The 25,969-nt window shown below is 39.8% G+C and overlaps 2 long non-coding RNA genes across 2 annotated transcripts in view; both read right to left on the bottom strand.

Moving 5' to 3' along the window:
• The window catches only part of LOC123378411, a 349,709-nt gene that overhangs the window by 48,354 nt on the left and 275,386 nt on the right, over positions 1 to 25,969 (bottom strand). The window lies entirely within an intron of this gene.
• Positions 10,453 to 11,312, bottom strand: LOC123378414. Its single transcript, XR_006582602.1, has 2 exons — positions 11,238 to 11,312; positions 10,453 to 10,584 (listed from the first exon to the last, which is right to left on the bottom strand). It is a non-coding gene; the product is annotated as an uncharacterized LOC123378414 (long non-coding RNA).

Genomic DNA, 25,969 nt, shown 5'->3' with positions numbered 1-25,969 from the left:
CTCTGAATCAAACAACCATACCTGCTACATTTCACCCATTGCTGGTTAAGAATTAGTCTGTGAATATTTGCTAAAGTAAACAAAATTTGATCTTCCTCTTTCTTCCTTTTTCCTTCTCCTCTGATGAACAAGGCACATATTTATTTCCAGTAGCTAAGCATTAGCTCACAGGTAAGGAAGTAGAGACTGTTTGCTATTGCTTGAGAATAGTCTCTCAATAGAACTGATGAAGGAACCCCACATCACTTAATTCAGTAGGCTGGACAATATACTGTAGTTCAGTGGTTCTCAACCACTGGGGGTATGTAGAGGTCTTCCAGGGGGTACATCAACTCATCTAGATATTTGCCTAGTTTTACAACAGGCTACATAAAAAGCACTAACAAATTCAGTACAAACTAAAATTTCATACGACGACTTGTTTATACTGCTCTATAGTATATACACTGAAATGTAAGTATAATATTTATATTCCAATTGATTTATTTTATTATCATATGGTAAACATGAGACAGTAAGAAATTTTTCAGCAATAGTGTGCTGTGACATTTTGGATTTTTATGTCTGATTTTTTAAGCAAGTAGTTTGTAAGTGTGGTGAAACTTGGGGGTATGCAAGACAAATCAGGCTCCTGACCGGGTAATCTGGAAAGTAGTCTGGAAAGACTAAGAGCCACTGCTGTAGTTAAATACTCTGGCCTGCCTACATTTTTCAGTGATTAATGGTTTTAGGTACCCAACTTCAAGAGATCTGATTTTCCAAAAGTACTGGGCACTTGAATTATGAAAAATCATACCCCTATAGGTGTCTTAAGTTAAGTAACCAAAAATAGAGCCAACCAAAAATTCATCTTGAAAATTTAACCCTTTTTGTTGAGAGAATGTTACTTATAGCTAGACTATAGGGAACTGAAACCAATGAAAAGAAACATTATTCATTTAAATAGCCACTGCACTGGATCATGTCCTAAATAAGATGGAATGTATTAGGATACTATAACGTATTCGAAGCTTGATAGTGACTGCAGATAATGCACCATGTAAACCATCAAAATAAAATGATCTATGAGTTTGAGGGATTAAGAGGAACCAATATGCAAAACAGTGATTTTACCACAGTCAAGCATGTAAAAATCAACATTTAACTAATATTACCACATATAACAGCAACAATTTTATCTCTCCTAAATAACTTACTATTTTTCTAGAGAAACAGATGAATCCATTGCTACACAATGACATCATTCACTCCCAGCAGCCATTAGAGCACAGCTGGTCATGGAGATGGGGAATATTAGATATGGATTAAACAGTTTTACTGACATGCAAAAGAGAATTGTGAGATCTTTTCATTTACATCATTATGTTATATTTTAATGTTTTATGAGACAATTAATTAGCTATTTTATTTTGATGTCTGCCTTGACTCCTGCAGAACTCCACTAAAGATAGGGAGGGATAGCTCAGTGGTTTGAGCATTGGCCTGCTAAACCCAGGATTGTGAGTTTAATCTTTGAGGGGGCCACTTAGGGATCTGGGGCAAAAATCAGTATTTGGTCCTGCTAGTGAAGGCAGGGGGCTGGCCTCAATGACCTTTCAGGGTCCCTTCCAGCTCTATGAGATAGATATATCTCCATATATTATTTTTTTATTATTATAGTGAAGCTACATGGATGTGAGTGACAGCAGAACTTATATAGAATCATAGAAGATTAAAGTTGGAAGAGATCTCAGGAGGTCTTCTAGGCCAACCCCCTACTCAAAGCAGGACCAACCCCAACTAAATCATCCCAGCCAGGGCTTTGTCAAGCCAGACCGTAAAAACCTCTAAGGATGGAGAATTTACCACCTTCCTAGGTAACCCATTCCAGTGCCTCACCACCCTCCTAGTGAAATAGTTTTTCCTAATATCAAACCTAGACCTCTCCCACTGCAACTTGAGACCATTGCTCCTTGTTCTATCATCTGCCACCACCAAGAACAGCCAAGCGCCATCCTCTTTGGAACCTCCCTTCATGTAGTTGAAGACTGCTATCAAATCCCGCCTCACTCTTCTCTTCTGCAGACTAAATAACTCCACTTCCCTCAGCTTCTCCTCATAAGCCATTTGCCCCAGTCCCCTAATCATTTTCGCTGCCCTCCGCTGGATTCGCTACAATTTTTCCACATCCTTTCTGTAGTGGGGGGACCCTAAACTGGACGCAATACTCCAGATATGGCTTCACCACTGCCGAATAGAGGGGAATAATCACTTCCCTCGATCTGCTGGCAATGCTCTTACTAATGCAGCCCAATATGCTGTTGGCCTTCTTGGCAACAAGGGCACACTGCTGACTCATATCCAGCTTCTCATCCGCTGTAACCCCCAGGTCCTTTTCTGCAGAACTACTTCTTAGCCAGTTGGTCCCCAGCCTATAGCGGTGTATGGGATTCTTCCATCCTAAGTGCAGGACTCTGCACTTGTCCTTGTTGAACCTCATCAGATTTCTTTTGGCCCAATCCTCCAATTTGTCTAGGTCATTCCGGACACTATCCCTACCCCACAGCATGTCTACCTCTCCCCCCAGCTTAGTGTCATCCACAAAATTGCTGAGGGTGCAATCCATCCCATCATCCAGATCATTAATGAAGATGTTGAATAAAACTGGCCCCGGGACCGACCCGTTGGGCACTCCGCTTGATACCTGCTGCCAACTAGACATTGAGCCATTGACCACTACCCATTGAGCCTGATGATCTAACTTTGCACATTGCAATAATATTTCTCAGGTTCAGGTCCATTTAATAACAAGGCCAGATCCTCAGCTGGTGTGAATTGCATAGTTACATTAATTTCAATGGATGACATTGATTTACATCAGCTGAGGCTACAGCCCTCTGATTTGAAAATGTTCAACATTTAGAAGCCTTCCTTCAGCAGAATTGAACTCTACAGTTATTGAGCCAAATTCACTCCTGATAGAAACTCATTGAGACATGAATTTGACTACAATTTAATACAAAGAAATGAAATGCTTTTCTAATGTATTCTATTATATATGGACTACTATCCTGTGCTTATCACCATAGTATATGAGCACCTTCCAGTAGTGCATTAAGCAACATGCCTATACATCCATCACATGATGTTTGTTCTCTCATTCTCTCCTCAAGGGGAGAAGGTGTGTGATGGAGCTGTCTTGTGTTGATAGGGTTTTATTTACTTATTTTATTAAATATACTTATTGCTTTGAATTTATGTCAGAGAATGAAAGATAAAAACAAATTTGCCTTGTAATTGCAGCTGAAGGTGGTGTGGTTTGTGATTGTCCTTCATTCCTCTAGGAGTTCATTCCACAGTCTCGGACCAGTCCTTGAGAAAATTCTGTCTCCTGCACAGATAAGCTTTACCCTTACTGTAGAGAGTTTAATTGTGCCAAGACCTTGAACTTGATTTGAAATTCTATGGCAAGCCTTAGAGTGGAGTATAAATCGGGTGTGCTCACAATAAACCAGGTTGCTGAAGAGATGTGCTGCAGCATTCTGTACTAGTTGAAGTTTCCTGTGTTGAAGACTTTATGCCCGGGTATATTGTATTGCTGTAGTCCAGCTAAGAGGTGACAAAGACATGAATAAGTAAAATCATGTCACTGACCATCAGGATGGGACAGATTGTCCTAGCCAACTGGAGATGATAGGAATCTCCATGAGCAATGCTTTGTTTGTGAGAACTCAGTATCAGTGAGGAATTCAAGAGTAGTCCTAATCTATGGCCCAAACTGACCAATAATAGATGTGTACCTTCAGCCAAAGATGGCTACACTGTGGCTTCAAACTCTTCAAAATACTTTCCTCTATCCAACAGCATCGTCTCTGTCTTGCTCAGGTTCAGTTTCAAACAGCTGTTCTTCATTCATGAACTGATCTCATCCAAGCACTGGGCAGATTTGGTATTAATGGTGTGATCATATGCAGAGAAATATAGGATCTGTGTGTTATTTGTATATTGCTGGCACTTGAGTCCATGTTGTCTGTCTAGTGGCTGCATGTACATGTTGAATAGGACCATAGAGAGAATCAATCCTTGTGGGACCGCACAAGCGAGGGTACTAGAGGTGGAGGTGCAGTTTTCTACCACTACGTATGGGATGTGTCCCTCCAAGAAGAACTCAAACCATAGTAGCACATTACCCATGACTCCTGCCACCTTCCTCAAGTAAGACAAGATTATCTCATGGTCAACATGTCAAATGATGCAGAAAGGTCCAAGAGGATGAGAATGGATGTCCACAATCTATCCATTGACAGCAGTAGATCATTCATCAGTGCCACTGAAGTGACTTCAGTTCCATGTCCCTACCTGAATCTAGTTTGTGCCAGGTCTAGAACATTAACTTCAATAAGTTAGCTTGTAATTGGAGTCTGAGTTGCTTCTACATGATCTTACTCAGGAATAGGAAGTTTGACAGTGGATGATAGTTGGCTAGAATTGATGTAAACAGGATGGGTTTCTTCAGTATTGAAGGAGGAAGGAAAAAATGTCTTCTGAATGATGCATTGGCTATTATAGTCAGGAATGGCATCAGTTCTTTCTAACTCCCTTTCACAATTCAGGAAGGGGATCAGTCAGATTCACAGTTCTTGAGTTGAGACTTCTTCAGGGTGTCCAGAACTTCTTGAGTGACTGTACTGATTTCTGGACATGCAGGTGGGCTGTTGGTAGTGTTGATAGGTGAGCATATCCATACTGTTTGAAAAGGCTTCACAAATGTGTGTGATCTTTTCAGCAAAGTAAAATAATAGTTCTTCACAGCACTTGGTGCTTAGTTCTGGTGCAGGCAGTAGGCACTCAGAATTGATGAATCAGTAACCACCCTGGATAGCTCCTTAGAGTGGGATTTTTCAGTTTCTGTGGAGGTTGATAGGATGGGTTTTTTGGACTGTAATACAGCTTCAGCAGAAGCTTTACAGATTTTGTTATGGTTCATTCTGTCAGTATCAGCCTTTGTTTTTGAACATCAGAGCTTGAGTTTCTGCCCCCTCTCTTCATCCAGCACAGGGTGTCAGAAAATCAAGGAGATCTGGATGGGTTCCAGAGTGGGAAGGGTGATTTGAGGGACAGCTACTGATGACTGACGCTTGTGTAAAATGATGATGAATCACCAGATCCTCAACTCCTCCTCCCATGGGAAAGGAGCTGCTTTCTTTAGAGGGCTTTGGAATTTGTTGGAGTCCATGAGACTTTGTCTGGATCAGGGTCATGGGTCTTTCTTATTACTTTAAGTTCTCTGACAACTTCCTTAGTGAGCTGAAGTCCTGTCCAAGATGGTGGATGGGTTGTGATGTCCTCTATCTTGACATCTAGGCTGAAAATCAGGTCCAGGGCATAGCTGTCTGAGTGGGTTGCATCAGAGATGACCTGTGAAACTCCTAGGGAAGAACTTAAATGCCTAGTCATTTCTATTTTTTCCTGCCAAGGATTTCTGTCTTCACTTGACAATATTTTCTTGGGTGATATAAATGTTTAAGAGACCTGAAAATTATTCTTATTGATTTTCCTTCATACTTAACAGATCAAATCAATAGGGTGTTAAGATGAGGCTCCATTAAAATGATTTCTCGTGACATCAGTTTTGCCTGAAAGTTTCCACAATAATGACCCTTGTGTTACTCTAGGAGAGGTCATTTAAACAAAGGAAAATAGTAAAAGTGTAAGCCCCTTTTGGGTTAATGTATAATTTATTGTTCTTTTTGGGATGCTTTATATATCTCACAAAATATTTCCGCAATGATGTAAGTGCAATTTATTCAATTAAAAGCCCGGAGCACCAAGAAAAAAAATAGCTACATTATTTTGCTGCAAATGTTTAAATAACCAAACTGTCTTCGTTGCTCAAACAAATTACTGTTTTAGTCCACTACAAGAAAGAGCATAATATGAATGGCTGTCAGAAAGATTACAGAGTGTTGTGTTGTTGCCAAAAGGAGTCATGTCCCTTTGTGAAATATTGTCATCTGGGAAGCTGTATTTATGACTGTAGAAGCACACTTAACGGCAAAAGTTACACAACCTTCATTTATGAAAAATAGGTACCTTGAAATCAATGGGAGTTAGACATCTAAACTGCTTAGGCACTTTTGAAAATTCAGTTGGCTCCTATCTGAATCTTTAGGCATCTAAATAGCTTTTAAAATCTGGCCCAAGAGCCCTATTTTGAGGACTCAAGTGGTTCATAGACCTTGTGCTGTCCCCTTTGCACAAGGATAAATTTCACCTTTGATGTACATATGTAAAGTATATCAGGCCCCTTACGCTGGCCTTCTGCACAGGGATGAATTTCATTCCAAGAGAAACAAAGCACATGCCCCTATATTGTATTCTCTTGTTTTCTCCAAAAGGGGAAACTAAATTAGTTGATGTTTGTATGGTGCTATGAAGATGAAGGGAGAAATGTAGCCCAAGGCCAATGGAGTTCCATCTTCTTACACTAGGACTGAATTTGGCTCTTGTATTACTATAGAAGTAAAAAAAAAATTAAGTATTGGGGTTATGTTAAACAACAGCATGGCCTATTTTCATGTCATGCAATTCACACTAAAAGTTCAAACAAATGTTAAAATCACTGCAAATGGGAAATTTGTGATATTACAAATACAAAAAATCCAAAGATTTGCAAGTCTACATGCACAACAAGGAATTTTAAAAAATGAGTTTTTGCAAAAGCCTAATTAAAAATGATCTTCCACAAAAAGACAAATACAGATCCCTACCCCCAACTCCTGGAGCACCATCCTCTAAAAGGTATATGCTGTTTTCTTCATAGACTTTATAGAGATCCTGCCCTCACACCTTGCATAAGACCATAGCCATTGTTCTGCCTGGCCATATAGGAGGGAGCTCAGGTATCAGTTCAACAAATCACTTGAGCACATCCTCAAGATCATCCCTCTTCAACAGATTACTTAAGCACATGCTTAAGTACTGTGCTTCAGTCCCATTGAATTCAATGGGATTTAGGCATATGTTTAAAAGCTATGCACAAGTTCAAAGTTGCGCTGAACAGGATGGACTGCTCAGTTGGGACCTGATTTTAGGCGCTAAGATTTTCCCCATTCCACCAAGCTTTAAAGGAATTCATAATGTCAAAGGGAAATGAAGGGTCAAAACCAGCTGTCCAAAGAGGAAATAGGTTTCTCTTTTTTCCTGTTCCTGTTCAAAATTTGTCTCATGGGGAAAAAGTTTCTTTTTATTCCTACTCAACCACCAAACTCACACTTGCTGCAAGTGGGTACTACTCTGTTGAATTCAGTGGAGTTGAACACCATAGCACCAAAATGATTTAGGAGCCTAAGTCCCACTGACAATCAATGAGACCTTGTGCCAAATTTTCAAAAGTGCCTAAGTCCTATAGCCTTGCAATGGGAATTATGCACCTCACTTAGGCCCCTGAGCCACTTAGGCATGTTTGAAAATGTTACCCTGTCTAAATCTAAGAAACTATAAAATAACCAATACACTTTGCTAACTTAATTCTCTTCCCCTGCAGGGGGCAGAAAAGGAAGGATCCTTCTCCTTTCCCATTGAATGATTGGCTGAGGGTACTGTAGAACATTTTAGTTTTCCCACTTTTTTCTGAAGTAGTTGATGTTGGCTGCTACCAGAATGGACCACTTGTCCGATATGGTCTGGCAAATCCTTTCTTCCTGATTTATGAGCTGTCTGGTCTCCTTCTGGAATCAAAAAAGATTTCTTTCTGTATATATTTGGCTAGTCATGCAATAAGGATATCCAAACATCTGAGCTGAGCCTTCACCACTTCTGATTGACTTCCTTCACTGTCAGTGGCTCAGATTGAGTGATAGGAGAAGTATAGAGAAAGAATAAACTTTAAAACTATAAGCAAGTGGCTCAGCTACTGTAAATCAGCAGAGCTCCACTGACGTAGACAGTGCTATTCTGATTTACACCAGCTGAGGATCTGGCTCTTTTTAAGTGAAATCAAAACGTGCACATCACATATGAAAAGAACTGCAGTCCATCTTCCCAAAAAGAGGAACTTTCACCTCAGCAAAGGCAACCCCAATGCACTGAAAAAAACTGAATAGCCTCTTTCAAGCCCCTACTCAAAACTGTCTTCTGCAAGAAAGCTTAAAATGACGACTGATGAAATTGTAACCATCCCCATGCCAAAAGAAGAAACAAGAACAAAACCCACCATCAACACAACAAGAAAAAATATATACCCAGTAGTCCCCAAACTGAATTCTAGCCTCCCACAGCTGAGAAATAATTATCTTACCATGGCTGCCTTAGTCTCTCCTCTTCTACACCATTTTTCTACATTTGTGACCCTCTTACATTGTGTCATAGTTTGTAAATTGTCTCTGGGTAGGGACCATGTCTTAACTTGTTTAGAGAGGCACCTACAACTTTTTGAGATGTTTGAAATAAATAAATGATAATGGTTTTGCGAAGACAGTGAACATTTGTTAGGAGACAAAGCTGTTAGCCTAAGTTTATAGCTTTCTCTGCTGTCATTCAGACTGCAAATGGTGTTACCATCTGCTTTCCTCTGTGTTTTCATCCCAGCCTACAAAAAAAAAAAAAGTACCAGCTCAGTTTCATATTGCAGCTTGATGCTTGTGCCAGTCCTTGGCAGAACTCTGTTTTTATGCAACAACACGGTGTTAAGACAAATGGCTGTTCTGTGAGGGATAAATTTTCCCAAAGAAATGTTGAGATTCAGCCACATGAACCCCAGAGATACTAGTTGGAATCCATTTGGAATTTTTGAATGGCCTTCCTTTCTACGCTGCCTTTATGGAAGCTCCTTCCCTCTAGTGATTGAAAATATGTCTTTTCAAGGTGATTGTGGGAGCTTTGAATCTACCACTGGCAAGACATCAGCTTTTTTAAGTCCTCAAATATCTATTAGATGAAGTATGATTTTGTAGACCTATTTTTTCCCTCAAAAATGTTATAGTCTTTTATTACTAGCATAATGGTGCACTTACAAGAGACAGGAATGGATTGGGGTCAAGGGACTCTTTAAAAAACAGTGTCCTTTTTGTTCTTTAGACTGAAATGTCTTGGACATTGTTTAAAAAGCCCCTAGAAAGTGAAATTCTTGAATGAACTCCAAAGTAGCAATTATGGGCCAAATTCTCTGCTGGTATAAACTGGTGCAGCTTCATTTGTTGTGCTGCCTTGGCAGCATGTGCTTTGTAGGAGACTCAAGCTGTAATCAGACAATCTCTCCTGAGATAGCTCCTGTTTTAAAAGGCCCCTTGCCCCCTTTAAAAGCTAGAATCTATTTCAAGGAACAAATGTAAAATACAGGAGGAAGGAGGAGGGAAAGAGAAAATAATGAGGAAAAAACATAAAACATTTCTTCTCCAGTGACCATGTTCATTTCATATTGCCACATTCCATTTCCAACCTCTGGTTTAGAGGCTGTTTTCAATGGCATGAGATACTGATTTCTATTACAAATATTGTTGCCCTTTTTTCCTTTTGGATTGGTGAGATGAGAGGGGCATTTATTATAATCTCTGACCACAGTCTGAATCTTAATATCCAGTGAGATAATTAATAAAATCTAATCCAAGTTAATTTAGCTCTGGGTTATGCAGGACTATCTGCTGGCTGTTTCTCCCTACAATTCCATTAGTGATTGCTTCCTTCTTTTTGCCTATGTTTTTCCTCCCTCTGTTAGAATGATTCAGATTATTTTTCACCCTTTAAATTGTCTTTCTTGTCACAAATAATCAAAATCTCACACAGCGCTTTGTGCAATAATTGGCTATTATTGCCAGGGGAGAGTGTGCTTAAAAACTAAAATCCTAATTCTTTATGATGTTTTTTGGTTTTTAAACTTATTTTCCAAGGGCCATAGCATACTCTCTTGCATTGAAAGCACTATGAAAGGGCTAGTGGTCAGAGTTTCCATTTAATGTTCTCCACATAGGGAAGGGCTAGAGGGCTCATGGAGATGGCGGGGACAGAGGTCATCAAGCCATGTGGATCCCAAGGTCTGTAGTGAAATTAAACTCGAAAGCTACAGTGGGGATGCCCCTGAAACCTGCTCTCTAGATTCTACCTATCCCATTGCATCAAAACCATCTCCACCAAGCGTACAATGCACTCCTTTCCACAGTCTCAGGGAAAATGACAATGTAGAGCAGGAATTAAGTGCTGCTTCATGAAGGAGCATTAGATCCTCTGGTTTCAGAAGAGATCATGTCATGTACAGTGGCTGTTTTTGGTCTCTGTATCTGTCCACTCTCCACCAGAGCCTGGATACCTTACCATCCAGAGTTATCTCTGGAGGTCTTCTATGGAGAGGGAGATTATGCTGCATTAATTCTGCTTCCATCTTCTTCCAGACAAGCCACAAAATAAGTAGAATGCTGGTCTTGAGGTTATGGCACTAGATGGGGACCTCAGGCGATTTAGTTCCAATTATAGGCTCTGTGACAGATCTCTTGTGCTTTAATCTCTGTCTCCATTTCTCAATTGAAAATAGAGGAATAATAGTTTGCTGCCACAGAGAGGGATTCCTGCTTTGACAACTAGGCCTGACCACTCATGCCCCAGTCATTGCATCTAGGAAACAAGAGAAAACCAATCCTATGATTCTTCAGATTCATTTTTTTCATGAAAAATAAAATAAGGCATTTTATTTATAGTTACCTTGCTGTTTACTCCCTTATCTTTTATATATACCATTCTCTCTTTCAAATATTCAAGAGGATAACTTGTCAACAATTCTGTTTAATAGTCAGAATGTTAACATTTTGAGAAACCGCTGTAAACAATACAGTTCATAAATACCCATAACCCTCTTAGAAAAGCCTGAGAAGCATTAATGGAGAGAAGAGGGGGAAAACAGATTTATGTGTTATAAGTATCCTTGAAACAATATACCAAAGAGTATTAGTAGTTTGGCTATATTGTATTTAGAACCTTAAAAGATAGTAAGGCAATTGATTGTCATTGTTTAAAACAAAATGTCAATGAAAATAATGCTTTAAAGCCATTTGAACCGCCCCAACAATAATGGATAGAAAGGAATGATCCGAGAAACAAAATCAATAGAATTGAGTAAAAAAAAAAATAGAAATCAGTAATGCCAGTGTACATATAAATAACATCTCAGAAATCTATCTCAAATCATTAACTGCTGCACTCTATTCCCTTTTCCCAGGAATGCAACATTGGAGTAAGCGTGCATAAAAATTAATGAATGCTGTACTCACAGTAAATATAAATTAAATGGGCTCAAAGCTTCAAGGTGCTCCAAACCTGAGAGCTGATAAGCTCCTCCAACTCACTTCAGGAGGTCTGATCCTACAATAATTCCAATATAATTTGACTCAATTATGATTAGTTATGAAAGATCATTCTCAAATGCACATGGATGGATATTGCACTCACTGGAGTCAATGGGAGTTTTACTGTTGACCTTAGTAGGAACAGACGAGATCAACCTCAAGTTCAATCAAACATTACAGCAACAATATACAAGGTATTCAATAATCAAACTTTGTTTAGTCATATCATATTCTGACTCCTCTCCCCTTTCTGACTATGTAATCAAGAGCAAGTAATTAAAGAATATATCATATCTTCTATAGACTCCAACTTATCATAACCCTTTGCATTAGGGTCATATTGACTCCTTTATAGGAAAAGCTTACCACAGTGGTCAGAAAACTCAAAGGCCCATATCCTCATTGGAAGTTAGGCACCTAAACACCTTTGAGGCTCTGGGCCCAAAATTTAAACTCTGAATCTTTCCTTCAAATTCCTCCACTTAAGCCCCCTACAAAACAGGCACTGGGAGAGACAACCTACTGCCCCAATAAACCTGCTGATATCCGGAGATCCATATAGAAACTCAATGGATCTCAGGAACTTGCAGAAGACAGGGACATTTGACACTGTGGAAAGTGGCCATCTTCTGGTTCTGCCCTCCCGTTCCAACATCTCTTCTCCAGACATACAGAGTTGCAGTAGAGGGACTGTGCTAGGATCAGGGTGAGAGTATGCTTTGTCATCTGTCATCAATCCCTCCCCCCGCAGTCAATTTCTACCAAATGTTATTTCCCTTCACTTGCATTAATCAGACAAGAGCATAACGTCCTTAGAACTGGATACTGCAGGAACATTACCCACACAGAAAGATCAGCCTTTCACCCCGAGCGACAGAATAACTCAACATTTACTGTGGAAAGTGACTGGAGGGGCTGGGAATGTCTGAAGTTTGCCTTGGGCAATGAAAACCCTAGAGCCAGCATTGACTATCTAAAAGGGCCACAAAGCTACAAAGAACACACATGATGAACAGTCCACACAAAGAGAATGAAAAGCCTTTGTCTTAGTTCCGGTGAACAAAGCATTCTAAACTGTCAGGTGTCCAAAGGCACCTATGCACTGCTGGACTCTGTATCAGCTGCAGTGCCATCAGAGTTGATTTAATTATTTAATAGCTTCCTTTGCTCTAAAGAAAATTTAATCTTCCCCCTACCTGGCCAAACAAAGTACAATCCCAATCCAAAAACTTCTGCTTTGTTTACTGTACCATCTGTTCATTCCTTCCAGAACTTCACACTTGGTGGTGACCCTCATTTTGTGACACAGCAGGACAGATTAATAGTTTGCTAGGTCGTGTGTGTGTGTGTGTGTGTGTGTGTGTGTGTGTGTGTGTGTATATATATAGACTGATATATAAAACACACATTTCTGGTCAAAATTAAGTGCACAATAGTATAAGAGTTATTTGTGCCTGTCATTTTCCTTAATGGAATTGTTAGTTGTTTGAATTTACCGATAATAAAACCCCTACAATTGACCACCACTCTCCTTATCATGCAGTTTCAAGAAGAGGGTAACTGTAGGCTTCATATTAGGTCTCAGCGGGCTGCATTAGGCCCTACAGCCACAGCTGGGAAACCTTTGCTCTCATAAATTGCATTCACTAAAATCTATAGCCCTTGAAAATGAATGTGAGGGCTCCCTGTGAGGGAATCACATACATTACTGAACTAATTAGAGAAAATAAGGATAGATTTAGTACAAAATAGAACAGGCATGGATAATAGCTAGTTACAGGAATGGGCAAACTTCCAGGAGAGTAAAGACTCAATAGGCTTTGTCAATGGACAGCTGAAAAATTTGGACTCCATCTTTTATAAATTCCTGCCTCTTGATTCAGCCAGGCTGCTATCTGGTAATAAATGACAGGGCAGTATAGTCACTTATAGCAAACTGGGCTTTTTTTAAACAACTGGGCTTAGGATGATGAGGAGAATATATTTCCTTCGGCCACTGGGAGTTCACAGGTGCTTCACATTTTATTTTAAATCAAGCACCAAGAAAAGTTTTTGTAAATATTTCAACCTGCTTTTAACATGACTCTGAAATCCATTGGTAGCTGCCATGAGTCGCACAGGCCAGTATCCTTGCAACTATATATCTCAAAGAGGGTGCTGGGTCTTTTGGACTCTATGATGTGGCAAAGTTCTATCTAAAAACTGTTTGAAATACTGCAAACCTGTTAGTAAAATTTGTTTGAACTGCAAACAGCTGTTTGGTTTGATTGTGTTTTCACCCCTTTTTATTATCTATTCATAAACATTCACATGGAATTTGTTGTTGTTTTGGTACAGATGTTTTGGGAATACCTGTTTGTTCACACAAATCCCTATATTTGCAAGCAAGACAAGTAGCTTTTTGTTCTATGCTGTTTATCCTATGCTATTTCTTAGCCATTGTTCTCCTACTTAAGTTTTAGTCACCCAATCAAGGAGACGAAACATACCAGGGGACATAGGTGACTGATCACATTCTATGGATAATAGATTGTGAATAATCAAAGTGAAGAATTTGAGAGAATTTTATCAGCTTGAAATTGTTCATTAAAACTACCCAGAGAATACTTACAAATAAGGAATGAATTTGCCATCAGTGGGATTGGTTCACAAGTGGAATGAATAATTCAACCTGGTCTTCTTATAGGGCTAGAGACTTCACTGGATCCATATGTGGAATCCCATTGATGTAACTGGGATTTCCATATAACTCTCACAGGCAGTATATGTGCCATAAGGATAAATTCTGCTCTCAGTTACATCACTATAAAAGCTAGAGTAAACTAGACAACTTTCCAAGAAAATAAATCTGTTTTCTTCTTTATTTACAAAGGAAGAGGATAGATTTACTCTGGATGATGATGATGATGATGATGAATATACTCAAATATACTTATTCTCAGAATGCTACTGTAAAGAATTTAAGGGATACCTAGATACACTTAGAGTTATTGGTAGAGATCCTGTAGCTATATTGTAGATCCATAGCAATTACTTTTACAGAGTCATTCCTGATTTACACTGAGGCAAATGGGAGAAGAATCAGACCCAAAATATCTAACATTGAAAAGCTTTGTCTGACTCTGGGAGGGGAAATCTTCAGGTTGACTGAACATTTCCATTAAAATAATTCATGTGAGCTATTTCACTAATTATGTTGAAAAAACAAATAATGTACTGTGACTTTGTTAACTCTGTGTCTTCACAGAAACCACCCATAATTTAATATGTAGGACTGAGTAATAACTTATCAGAGAATTGCTTTCAGCTTAAGTGCCAGAACTGCTTAGCTTTTCTTTGAGCTTATGGCATGTAAACTTCTCATAAGATAATGTTATATGAGTTATCCACAATCATAAATATCAATTTATTGAAGAGTTCAGTGAGCTGGAACTGATCACTTTAGCAAATATTTTGACCGGGTAATTTGTTACTGCAATTCATTCAAGATTTTTCTGGCCTTGACAAAAATCTTATATTTTAGCTTATTTAACCATAATTTTCAGTGTTCAAATTATCTCATAGAAACTCAGTGACGGGCAAATTGAACCGTGCCAAGAAATGCATGGACTGTGTCTTCAAATTAAGATGTATATAAGAAGCATGTGACATCATTCAACTACTTACATATTTTATGGAGTATTAGGTGCTCAGATCCTGAAGCTTGACCTGAACATTGTGTTGTATATTCAGGTCTCTAAGTATGAATGATCATCAGGTTAGCAGCAGCATAGCTAGATATATGGTACTGCATTTTCAAGGACCTTTTAGTGATCTAGTATCTGTGTGTTGATATCAGGGCCGGTGCAACCATTTAGGCGACCTAGGCAGTTGCCTAGGACACTAGGATTTGGGGGGCGCCATTTTCTTTGGCAGTGACCGCAGCTGATTGGCGCTACAAGCCTGGGAGTTGGGAGAAGTGAAGCAGCCATGGCGTGCTCAGGGAGAAGGCGGAGCAGGGGTGAGCTGGGGTGGGGGGGGGGCTCAGGGCGGAGGTGGGGAGCTGCCACAAGGGGGCGCCTCAAGGTGGAGGGGGGAGCTGCTGCCGGGGGGTGGCTCAGGGCGGGGGCACAGTGTGGGAGGGCGCAAGGTGGAAGTTTCACCTAGGGCACGAAACATCCTTGCACCGGCCCTGGTTGATATGAGAAATGAGCATAGGTGAAGACTTTGATTTGTCTTCTAAATCAATTAATAAGGTGATAGGTGTTAACAGGTATCTTTCTTCTTGCACTACTTCAATAAGGATATGTTTACTCTGTCTCAAGGACTACAATCATTGTGGGATCCATGATGGCAAGCTCCAGTTATCTAGCACATTACAACTAACAGAGGCCAGGTATAAATTCAAGGGAACCACTGACTTCTCAATAACAGCCCCAAGATTCTAGGACACTTTCTTAGCAGAGTCCTAGAGAAGACCCACCATATTGAGGTGATGCTGCAAAACAAATGTCTTCAAAGCATTTCTCAAAGAACCAGAGCAGAAGAGAACCTCGCATAATGCTCCAATGATGAAAACAAGGAGTAAGATGAAGAACTGGCTATCTCCTTGGGACAATGCTCACTGCTGTTCATAATACATATACAGCGCTTAGATCCTAGTGATAGGCATGAAATAAATGCTCACAGACAGACATATTGCTGATTTTGGTAGGGTAGTAACAGAATATCATATATGAAATGATCCTATTTGGGCATTGCTGTAGATCCACACAGACAAAAGGCATTGGGCCAAATTCTCTGCTGGTGCAAACTGGAAAGGCTGTTGAGGTTAATGTAGCGGTATCCGTTTACACCAGCAGAGAAGTTGTCCCATTCCTCTGATGGCATACTGCAAAGCACCACGCTGTTTCTGACATTTTGACCAGTGAAAATATTCATTTATTGCAGTGTTACTTCATAAACCACTAAGACTCAAAAATGTTTTAACGGCCATATTATGCAATAGGGTGTTTGAGAGCCATACTCACTTCTGTACGCATATTCTGAAACTCATAATTAAAGCACTCTCCTGGTGACAGTCTCCACAGTTCATTATCTAGAATCATTGCTGTCGGGCAAAAGATCTGTGAACATTTTCATAATTCCCTCAAAGCCAATAAATATCCAAGTCTATTTCAGTGAAAGTGAGCTCTATTCCTCAGCGTTGCCTGATCCAGAATCTTCAACATATTGAAAATCATCTTGTAATATTTGTAATGGTTATCTGAGCAGATAGTAGCCCTCCAGGCTATGAATTATGCTTATTGAAGATGACATTGGTGTCATTTTTTACTCTGACCTAATGAAACATCAGAGAGACACTGGTAGACATACAGAAGAGCTTTAAAGAAGATGCTTATATAACCTTGGTGCTAACCTGGCCCCACTAATCCAGATTGTTCCTTTGATAGGTAATTCCATTAAAACTGATATATATCAATGAGAAGATACTGGATGGGCCAAGGTATTCATTCATGGATTATGCAGCCTTTCATTGCTAGATTACCAGTTCTTATTTTGTGAATTTCTTTATTTGGGAATGTGAAGAAAGATACATGTATCTGGCAGATTATTATTTTATATTTATTGTGGCTTTATGTGGCTCCTCAGTGCTTAGGACTGTTACAAAGAGTCCAGGTGGAGATCAAGTGGGCAGAGTGTAGGTGAGAAGTGCCCAATGAATGGAATTTAGCACCTGGATGTGCAGTTGAGCATATCAATATCATCCATCCATGTATGACATCTGGATTTTAGAAGTCAGGGGGAGCCAAACAAAAGTACCTTGGATGCTTCTTCAGACAGTTTTGTACAAGGTTCATTTGATGACTCAGCGGATAAAGCATCTACAAAAAGTGACAAAGAGTCCTGTGGCACCTTATAGACTAACAGATGTACTGGAGCATAAGCTTTCGTGGGTGAATACCCACTTTGTCGGATGCATCCAACAAAGTGGGTATTCACCCACAAAAACTTATGCTCCAGTACATCTGTTAGTCTATAAGGTGCCACAGGATTCTTTGTCACTTTTACAGATCCAGACTAACAGGGCTACCCCTCTGATACTTGAAAACATCTACAGAGACAGTTCAGAAAATATGTTATATTCCATTTCAAAGCACAGATACCATATAATATTTGAGAAATCAAACTCATCTCCTTTCCTTGTTGATGTGCTATGCTTGAACTACTGACTACAACAACTGTTCTGTGACTCTCCAGGGGACGTGTGTCAGAACGATTCATTTCAGTAAAAAACAGGGTTTTTTTGTCCTTGCTTCCCAATTTAAATATAATTTATAAAGCTGGTTCTTCCCCCCCCCCTCACATTTTCTAATATGTTCAAATATTATTTGTTAACTATCCTGGGACACTAACCCCATTATCTGAAAGGCCTTTTTTTAATAGTACGCTAAAAACAGCAGTGCACAAGTTTTGCTTTTAAATAAATATTTGGGCAGCACGTAAAGAACTGAGTATTTATTGGCTTTATTACAAAAATATTGCATTGCCAATCACTGCTACTAATAGGGAATGACATGGAATTACACTAAGATAAATGACCATTCTTGCTAACTAGCAAATGTTCTGTTTTGTGAGGTACAGCATTCCAGAATAGGCAAAGTATAAAGGCAAAATAGGTGCATTGTCTGGAGAATTTAGCAAGCAGTCAATGAAGATGAAGATGACAAATAATTAAGTGTGAGTGAATAATTAGAGATCATGATTGGAGAACATGATGCTGTAGTCATCTGCCTCTTTCATATTTATCCCTGATAGGTGTCTTCTCCTTTTTAATCAAAAGGTTGCAGCAGCAGAAAGCAGAGTCAACTTCAAATCTGTCAGGATGGTTACAGGCCCAAACCACAACCTAAAAATTATTGATTGGAAATGTGGTTTGGCCATAAACTAAAGCTGCCATCAAAGTGAAAACTCAGAGGGAGGTAGTGGCTGTATCACCATCTGACTGGAGGATGGATATCAAATAGAGCACAGGGGCCATAGCAGGCTCAAGGAAGTATGATTTACCACGTCCTGTGTCAATGCTAGTGAATCCAACTCTATATTTCCTAAGGAGTCAGACATTTGGTTGAATTCAGAAAGCCACCCACCCTGAAAGAGCAGACCAGAGGGTACATATCCTTTGATCCAGGGAAGTAAAGGGGAGATATACTATCCTGCCACCACGCAGCAGGATTCTCGAAAGTAACTCCCTTCATAAAGCAACTGAACACAGCATGTGCTCAATACAGAGCCCTTCTACAGCCCCTTTACCACTAATGTATTGCTGACTTACACAGTCAGCTAGAGATTCCCCTGATGTAAAGGAAAATCCCAGGCAATGTAAAGCCATCTAATTGGTTTCACTGTTTCCCTTGTAGTCTTATTGTGGCGGGACCATAATGTGTTGTTTCCCAGAAAGCTTCAACTAACAAGTGACCCACTGGGGGACACTGCAGACAGGGCATAGTTTAGAGTAGCATCAGGGCTGCTCTAAAGTGTTCCCCAATGATTGGGGAGCAACAACCAGTTTATTTATGGCTCCCCCACCTCTGCTGTACACAGAAGAGACTGGGCATGGCAGAGGACACCACCCCACCCCAATGCCTCTGCAACTTCAGAAGAGCTTTACCCTCTGATTGTTGGCTTTTTTTTGGCTGTTCACGTCAGCCACATGCCACTAAAATATTTTCTCCCCTTTTTATGATTTTTTTCTTCTTTAATTAGTTCCATTAATTTATAATTTTATTTCACCTCAGCCTCCCACCATGCCTCAAGAAAGCCCATTGTTTTTGGCTGCCAACCAAGACTTTTCCTTTTGAGAACACTACGCAATACAACCTGAGTGGAAAGTGAACGTAATGTCACATCATTAGAGTAAATTTTCTCTTCATGTTACACACCATCCCCCATTGTAGAACTGCTCCCCATTGTGTCTGTGAGCACTGACAGATAACATGGATCATATTTACACTCAGACAGAGCAATGCTGCCTGTGGAATTTATCATTTTATCTATAGTTCCCCACTCTACTGTGACACATGTTTGATAAGCACAAAGTAGTTTCTCCAAGAGAACCACTTTTTGCTCATGGCAATATTGCTGCCTTCCAAAATAAATAAAATAAAACAAAACAGTAACAGAGGTGGAGAAGTTCCCAAACTAAGGGCTGAATCTTATGTGTTTGAAGCATATGGAAATCAAATCTGACATGATGTTGGTGGAATGGTCCCCTTTTAGGTCCTGAAAAATTGCAGATATTTCCACCAGCATGCTATAAATTGTATATGTGTGTGTGTGTGTGTGTGTGTGTGTGTGTGTGTACACACATTATATGAAATATGAGATGATGTGTTCTGGCATAAAGGATTTCTTGGCAAGAGTTTGTGATGGCAATATTTAGTGGTGTTGACAACTGTTCTTTGTGCAGGACAGCCCATGTAACTGCCAGTTTATTTACTGTTGACATTTTTAAAATTTGCAGTAAAAATATTTGCACAAAAATTTCTGCTGCTAAGATATTGCAAAAAATTTACATTTCTTCATTCCTTTTTTTAATTACTATGGTACTGTTTTGCACTGCAAAACAGAATATTTGGTAGTTATCAAGAATAATCATTTATCTTAGTGTAATTTCATGCCATTTCCCATTTATCAGTCACAGTGATTGGCAATTCTGCTTCTTTATTTTCCTTTACTTTTCTCATGATCAGGTTATAGGTACTTTTTATTTGAAAAGTCACCTGGCTTTAACTAAGCCAGCTTTTGTTAAATTTAACAAATCTTTCGTGAACTCCTAGGACAACACATTTGTAAAGTAAATGATCAGAAAAGTTATCTTCTGATCTACATTACTGTATAAAACTTAGCAATTGTTTACAAGAGCAAGTGATTATCACCCTATGTCTCAGATAATTTACTAGGATATGGCATAATGGAATCCAATTGTTTCATCCTGATTTTGTGTTTAGAATACTGCAGACTGCTTCAGTACAGCAGATACACCACAGTTTGTTGTTATAGAACAATCATACTGCCACAAAATATAGTGATTTACCTTCCTCAAAACAAACAGTAGAAGATTTCATTACACTTGTAAATTAGAACTACAAGGAGGAAAAGGAGGACTTGTGGCGAAAGTAGACTAAAGCTATCATTTAGCGCTCAGGGTTGGAATTTTTCAGTGTATTGAATATTAGATTAAATCGTTCTATCCCAATAGTGCTAATGACATTTTTAAATGGATAATGATACCTTACTATTTTAACACTCCTAACACTTTAATTCATAACTTAAGCACAGAGTTTGTTCTATCAAGAGCTGGTGGAATGCGCTCTAATGCCAGATTGTATAAGATTGACTAGGAATGCATTTCAATTATAAACTCCTTGTAAGAACAATAGGTGAAATCCTGACCCCGGCATTGAGCAAAACTCAGATTGACTTATATAAGGCTAGTATATTACTCCTTGTCTTTTTCCATGTCTTGTTTGGGTCTAAGCCAATAATAGGTTATCCCTCAGCATCAATCTCTTGAAGAAAATGTACTGATGCATTCCTGTTTTACACAAAGAAAGGTATGAAATAGCATTTTAATATCTGTCACATGAGCTTTTTTCTTTGATTGATTTGTTGCCAGTTACAGCTACTTTCTTAGCCTGAATGACCATATTCAGGGCCGGTGCAATCATTTAGGCGACGTAGGCGGTCGCCTAGGGCGCTAGGATTTGGGGGGCGGCATTTTCTTCAGCCGCCTCAGTCACCGCCGGCATTTAGGCAGAGGGAGCTGGGGCAGGGGAGTGCGGGGAGGGCCGCCTGCAGCAAGTAAGGGTGGGGGGGGTGGCACGCAGGGGAACTCCTCGCCCCAGTTCACCCCTGCCCCGCCTCCTCCCTGAGTACGCCGTGGCTGCTTCACTTCTCCCGCCTCCCAGGCTTGCGGCACCTAAGCTGATTGGCTCTGCAAGCCTGGGAGGCGGGAGAAGTGAAGCAGCGACGGAGTGCTCGGGGAGGAGGCGGGGCAGGGGTGAGCTGCTTCACTTCTAGGGGAGGGCGCAAGGTGGAAATTTTGCCTAGGGCGCGAAACATCCTTGCACCAGCCCTGACCATATTGACTGCTCCATTCTGATAAATGCTTTCCTCCTTCTACTGGTTTTTGCCTCATGGTCTTCCTTTTCCCATTTCCATAAATTCTCATGGCTTCAGCATTTTTTGAATATCCTATGATGGATAAACTCTGCAAACGACTAATGCACCTTCCAACCTCTTTCAGAAAGGCTTATCATAAATTCACTTGTTGGACTCTTTTCATAAGCTCCCGGGCCATATTCATTCTGATCTAAATTGGCCATGTTAATTCTCTCATTACCACATCTTAGCTATTTATTAACCTAAGACACAATCAGATTTGAGAGGAAGAGAGAATATTTTTTCCTAGGGAAACCCATGTAATTAAATGTACACTCATTTCCCAGTCTGCAACTAACCTGATGCACCTGATGTCTTATTCAAGAGATGATGCAAAATATTTTTAGAGCTGCACAGCATCTTGATTTCTTCTGTTGCACGTAAACATTACTTGCTGAATATACCCAGCCTGGTGATACTTGTCACACGTGATCGTGTTGCTAAATCTTTGCTGAAAAGCTAGCACATGCGACATCTTACTCTTTTTTCTTCAGCTGGGACACACCCTTGCTTTTCTCTGGCTAACTGTCCCATTCTGATGGTCAGATTTTGTGCTTCTGGAAAGTTACAGCCCATGGGAAGTGGGGGACTGGTAGCTTTCAGCTACCTTTTTGCCACCCAGATTATGGTCTGCTTTGAGGTCTGAAATAGCCACCGGATAGGAAGCTTTGTGGAGTACTCTAATTTACAGCCGCCTTTCCACAGATGTGTATGGGTTTGGTTGCAGTCCAGAGTCTGGCAGCACTTTGCTTCTTGCTCCATCTCCCTCTTGCCCCTGGCATGTCCCCTACACGACCACCTGCAAGGGTGTGGGCAGTCTACGGCCACTTACATCAACCCTACACTGTTCTTGCACTGGAAGGGAGTTTCTTTATGATCCCTCTACACTGCTAAAACAGCCTATCGGATTCAGAGTGCGGGCCAGTTTCTCTCCCATTGCATTTAATGGAGTCACTCTATATTTACACTGGTGTAGCTGACATCAGAATCTGATCCAATATGCTTAGTATTTGACTTGCTAACAAATGACCACCTGAAAAGCTAATTAATCAGATGGATAGGATCAGGCTCCAAGTGAACAGGGGTAAAAACTAATCTGAACGAGAATCAAATTCAGCCAATTGAGCTTTGCACATTGGGAGACCTCAGATTAAATGGTACCAATGCAGTGTTTTAACGTCATAGAAATGTTAGTGCTGCCTTTTACTGTATAGAAAATATCCATATGTAAGCATTGATTTTCTGACCTGTGTTTCTCTCTGCATTCTGCCTGGTTCTGGTAACTGATAAGAACATATGTTTTCTTTCAGCACTGAGTTTCTCTCTCTTCCAACAGGGCTCAGAGAGAGATGGCATGTCTTTATGTTTGCAGTTGTAATCTGATGGACATTAATTTAAACAGCATTAGAAAGAATATTATTCTTCAGAACATCCCATCCACAAGACTGATAAATGGGATATCATCATCAATGGAATATATTATCAGATGCTGTCTTTTTAATGTTCACTTTTATGAACAAGCAATTATGAAAATATCTAAATAATGTATGTAATTACTTATTAAAATCATTAGCACACGTTTATATTCCTATCAACGCTTCCTCAAAGTTAGAGCCATCATTGTAAAAAGGTAAAATGTGTGTATATACATTTATTATACACACACACACACACACAAGTATTCAGATGCTCAGCTAGGTTAAATTGTCATTCAGCTGTCATTTAACTGAATTCAAAGGCTGTGCCCCTTTACACAAGTTGAGGATATGGTATTAATTGTCTCAATTTTCAAACAGGACTTGTAATTTTGGGTGCCCAGCCAGACACCGTAATGGGGCTTGCTTTCTGAAGGGTGGAGCACTTTCTGAAAAATCAGGCCCCTGTAACAGGTGAAATCCTGACCCTATTCCAGTCTGTAGGAATTTTGCTACTGACTTCGTTATGGCTGAGATTTCACCCACAGTACCTCAGATTGGTCACTGAATATTATTAGTCAGAAGAGCTAGATGGCTTGCTATAGTGAAGTGGACACAAGTATCAAAATAAGTAAAGCGGGTGGGCCATAATAGGAGAAGATTTTACATGTCCAACATGGTCACACAAGCTACAAGGAAAGTGCTAAATGCTCATTAGGTTCCCCCCTGGACCCAGGCTGATTGCATATAGTTCTAAAAATTCAATGTGACATTTAAATTATGAAAGTGTATGAAGATAAAAAGCTAAATGTGAAGACCCTTAATTGGGAAATCAAAACTGAGATGGCATCTATATTCTCTCTCATTCAGAAATGTCACTTTTCTAATTTGCCACTATAAATTGTATTATTATATGTAAATAATCTTATTAACCCCTATGCTCCATCTCTTTATCCTGTATTACAGAGAAGAGCAGAATGGCAGGGGAGAAAATCCACAATAGGGTATAATAGCATGAGGTGAAGAAGGATGGGATGACTTCCAAATAAGAGTCAAGAATTTTAGATGGATACATTATTATTGGAATTGAATAAGGATAACAAATTAATGTCTAATACAGTAACATGAGATCTAACAATAAGGAATAATAGCACATTACTATTATGGAAACCATCCCAGTCCATCCTTGTGTTAAGGATTTCCATTGTTGTAAGCAGGTTAGGGAAGGAGTCCATGTATTTGTGTGTATGTGTGTGTGTGTGCGCACATGCGGGGGTGTTGGTGGAATTCCTTCATGAGGAAAAGACTTACATTTTGTATAGATACTGTGTTATTTTATTTTCAATGATTATTTTTGTAAGAAAAAAAATGTTCCGAATCCAATTCAGTCTTTATTAACTCAGTGACCAGCCTGTTGCACCTTTGGAAAAGTAACAGGGATATAGAAAAATAAATCCTAATTTTTTTTTAAGGATCTGTGCTGGGATCCAAGGAATAAAGCAATCTGTAGAATTCCTAAAAAGCCATATTGGTTCCCTGTGGCATGATCAACCCCCTTCACTTCCCCTTACACACCATGCTTTATAGTTGGAATGAAGTGTTTGCCTGTGGTTTGTTAAGACAGGCTTATATTTTATTAGATTGTTTACCAATTTAAAACAAAAAAAACCCCTCATTTTTGTTAGCAGTAAAGATTTAGTGGCATATGTGTTCAATAAGAGGTCATAAGACTCTCTCCAGTGGAGTCAACTTGTTTGTGTATCTCAGGGGAGTTATTGTCTTGAAATGATGTACTAATTTTGCAGAATCCACATTTGGTTTAGAAAGGCTTTCATTTAGGTTGGTACCTAAGAACAACAATCACTCCTTGCACATAGACTCTGAACGTAAAAAAGCATTGAGGGATCTACCATGACATTACGTGTGTGTGTGTGTGCGCGCGCGTGTGTGAGAGAAATACCATCTACCTAGGTACTTATATGTGAGCATCTCCTAATCATTCATGGATTTAATCCTCACAAACCATCTACCTAGCTACTTATATGTGAGCATCTCCTAATCATTCATGGATTTAATCCTCACAATCCCCCTGTGAAGTACTATCCCCTTTCCCAGATGAAGGACTGAGGCACAAAGATTAGATTTGCCCAAGGTCACATAGGAAGGAAAGGTCCGTGCACTAGGGTAGCAGAGTGGATCTTTAATAGTTATTATTGTTATTAAAAAAAACCATGAAATTGTGCCATCCAGATGTGCATTTGCCACGGCTAAGTGACAATCCAATTCCATTGTATTTGTACTTGATCTTCCCTCCCCTTTACCTTTTCACTTCTCACTTCACTTCTAAGACTAGACTCTAAGATTGTAAGGACAAGGACCATGTCTTTCAGTGAACTACCTAGTATACCTTAGGATCAGGTAAACTGTTTAAAATAAAATAGCAATATCAAGTTTACTCCCTGCTATCCTAGCTCCAAGCATTGGATCCCTGGCCTCCATAGGTCTGACTGTAAAGGAGAAGGATGAGGTTGGGAGATGGAGATTTTTTCTCTCTTGGGGTGTGTGAGGTTTGCTTTGTGTGGAGAGAGCGAAGTTTAAGTCTCCGCAAAGATCAGCACAGAAGGGCAGAAGGAAAATTGGGACTCCAGCACCAAGTGCCTGACAGTGGAAGCTCTCCACCTTATTTATCGATGGGGAAGGTTTCCTGATCTAAGTTATCTTCTAGAACTCAGTCACAGCCTTTTGGGGGAAGGATGGGCTTCCCTTCATCACTCTGACTCTAAGACACAGAGCCCCTTGGCAAACAAACAGGGAAGAATCTGACCCCACATGGATGATGGAGAATACACTTTACTGTGCTGCTCCTGCTCCTGCCACCATGAGGACACAATTTCTATGTACAGTCTGGCAACTGTGTGGAATCTACAACTCAACCTCTAGGAAATCAACAGATGCAGCTGGGAGCGTAGAGCATCCCTACCCACTTCTGACAGCCATTTCCCCCCTTGGAACCACTGCACAATAGAAGAGAATCACACA

The sequence above is a fragment of the Mauremys mutica genome, chromosome 10 (assembly GCF_020497125.1).
Source record: "Mauremys mutica isolate MM-2020 ecotype Southern chromosome 10, ASM2049712v1, whole genome shotgun sequence".
Classification (NCBI taxonomy): Eukaryota; Metazoa; Chordata; order Testudines; family Geoemydidae; genus Mauremys; species Mauremys mutica.
Note: the sequence above shows the minus strand (reverse complement) of the source record. Positions and strands in the feature narration are given on the sequence as shown.